General features: G+C 38.3%; 1 non-coding gene across 1 annotated transcript; it reads right to left on the bottom strand.

The window, feature by feature from the left end:
- Positions 1–56: 56 nt before the first annotated feature.
- Positions 57–163, bottom strand: LOC140851852 (small nucleolar RNA R71). The gene has a single exon (XR_012134609.1). It is a non-coding gene; the product is annotated as a small nucleolar RNA R71 (small nucleolar RNA).
- Between the last annotated feature and the right edge of the window lie 2,917 nt (positions 164–3,080).

Genomic DNA, 3,080 nt, shown 5'->3' on the forward strand with positions numbered 1-3,080 from the left:
GGGAGGGCTTTGTGAGAATATTTTTAAAAAAATATTTTTTCCATCATAAAACAGCTAGGATTAGGAATGAAATAAATCAATTTTACCAACTAGCTGGTGAATCATTTTGGAACTACTTTGATCGTTTCAAGAATCTTTTGACCCAATGCCCACACCATGGAATAGAAACTTGGAGACTATGCCAGATCATCTATGAGGGGTTAGATTCAAACTCAAGAACCATGCTAGAGTCCATGTGCCAAGGTCAATTTATGGACAAAGAAACTACTGAAGCTTGGCAATTCTTAGAAGATCTAGCCGAGAAAAATTTACAGTGGGAAACAACTAGGGAACCTGATAAAGCTACATCTTCAAGAGGAGGAATGCATCAAATTCAACCAACCCTAGCATCAGAGGCCAAGATTGCAACCTTAACACGTAGATTGGAAGCCTTAGAATTACAGAGACCAACCAATATAAATCAAATATCTGCACCCATGTGTAAAGGGTGCAATGCACCAGACCATGTCTTAGAAGAATGTTCCTACTCGAATGAGTGTGCACAGGTGAATGCCACCTATCAAGGACCATTGAACAATCCTTATGCACCCACATATAACCCAGGTTGGAGGAATCACTCAAATTTCTCATGGTCCCAGAATCCTAATGTAGGCAATCCAAATTTCAATCAGCAAAATCTAAGGTCCAACCCAGTGATGAACAACCCGCCAGGCTTCCATGATAATGACAAAAAATTATCTCTTTAGAGAAAAGCCTAGAAGCCATGATGAAAACACATACCAGCTTTATGCAAACCATGGGTCAACTCATAAATAATAACACCCAAGCTATAGCCCGTCTGGAAATGCAAGTAAGTCAGCTGGCTTCGACCATTAGTGAACGAGAACATGGTAGGTTACCTAGCCAACATGAGCCAAATCCTAGGAACCAAAATGGTCCACGACCCCAACAAGAAAACCAAGTTAATGGTGTAAATGCCATTCATACCTTAAGATCAGAAAAACAAATAAACAATAAGGTAGTTGCACTTGATGATATAGATGACTCATCTGCCGAGTCACCTTCTAAAACTACTACCTTTCAACCTCAAGCACCAGAAACTGAAAATTCACCTAGTCCAGTACTTAAAATCCTAGAGCTCCTTTTCCAAACAGACTGAAATTCAATAAATCTGAATATTTAGACAAAATTTTAGAGGTATTTAAACAAGTCCAAGTTAATATTCCTTTTTTAGATATAATCCATCAGGTTCTAACTTATGCCTAATTTTTAAAAGATCTTTGCACTAGGAAAAGGACCACTAATGTACCAAAGAAAGCATTTTTGGCTGCAAGTGTCAGTTCATACCTATCTAGCCATGTGCCAATTAAATATAAGGACCCTGGAGCTCCAACAATTTCTTATGTTATTGGAGAAACCAATATAAAAAAGGCCTTGCTAGATCTAGGAGCTAGTGTGAATATCCTTCCATATTCGGTGTATGAACAACTAGGATTAGAAAAACTTCAACCTACTGGGATCACATTACAGTTAGCGATAGATCTCTCAGGATCCCTAAGGGAATGGTCGAGGATGTTCTGATAAAGGTTGAAAATTTTATTTTTCCTGTAGATTTTATTATTTTAGAGACTGAGCCAGTTGCGAATCCTAAAGGATATATACCTGTCATTTTAGGAAGACCATTCTTAGCTACGGCCAATGCTGAAATCAATTGTCGAAATGGTCTAATGAAGTTATCCTTTGGGAATATGACCATTGAGCTTAATGTTTTTAACTTAGAACAGGAATCCTCTTCTCATGCTGATGTCAATGTAGTCCAAGATGGTATTTATGAATCCATTGACATTAGTGATGATGAAGTCGACCTAGAGTCTAACCCCTGGTTAATCCATGAGTCTGAGGATGTCAATGAAATACTTAAAGAAAATCAAATTAATCAGGAATCGACACTTCCTACTAAACCAATCATTGAGATGGTGAACTCATCACCTAAACCATCGATAGAGGAAGCACCCATTTTAGAACTGAAGTTCCTCCCAGAACATCTCAAGTATGCATATCTAGGACCCAAAGAAACTTTGCCTGTAATTATTGCATCAGACCTAGATCCCAAGCAAGAGGAGTTATTGTCAGTTCTAAAAGCAAATCAAGAGGCAATAGGTTGGACCATTGCAGATATCAAAGGAATAAGCCCTTCTATAGTTCAACATAGAATATACTTAGAGGAAGAGGCTAAACCAACAAGAGAAGCCCAAAGAAGGCTTAATCCAGTTATGAAGGATGTAGTTAAAAAGGAGATTCTGAAACTCCTAGATAGTGGAATAATTTATCCTATTTCTGATAGCCTTGGGTAAGCCCAGTTCAAGTAGTACCCAAGAAATCTGGGTAACAGTGGTCCAAAATGATGCAAACGAACTTATCCCAACTAGGACCCAAACGGGATGGAGGGTCTGTATAGACTATAGAAAGTTGAATGCTGCGACAAGGAAAGATCACTTTCCTTTGCCATTTATTGATCAAATGTTGGAAAGACTAGCGGACAAGAGTTTTACTGTTTTCTTGATGGATACTCCGGTTACAACCAGATCCCATAGCCGCTGAAGATCAAGAAAAGACTACATTCACCTGTCCATTTGGTACTTTTGCCTATAGACGAATGCCCTTTGGACTATGTAATGCACCGGCAACCTTCCAGAGATGCATGATCAGCATATTTTCAGATATGATAGAACGATTTCTAAAAATTTTTATGGATGACTTTTCTGTTTTTGGCCTAACTTCTCCGAGTGTCTGAATCACCTGCAATTAGTTCTAGAAGATGTAAGGAGAAGCACCTAGTTCTCAACTGGGAAAAATGTCATTTTATGGTCAAACAGGGAATAGTTCTTGGCCATGTCATTTCTAAAAAGGAATTGAAGTGGACAAGGCCAAAATAGATCTAATTGCAAGTCTTCCACCACCTAAATCTGTGAAAGAAATACGTTCATTTTTAGGTCATGCTGGATTCTATAGAAGGTTTATTGCCAACTTTAGCAAAGTAGCATGTCCACTGACTAATCTTTTGGCAAAGGATACCAAAT

The sequence above is a fragment of the Elaeis guineensis genome, chromosome 9 (assembly GCF_000442705.2).
Source record: "Elaeis guineensis isolate ETL-2024a chromosome 9, EG11, whole genome shotgun sequence".
NCBI classification, from domain to species: domain Eukaryota; kingdom Viridiplantae; phylum Streptophyta; class Magnoliopsida; order Arecales; family Arecaceae; genus Elaeis; species Elaeis guineensis.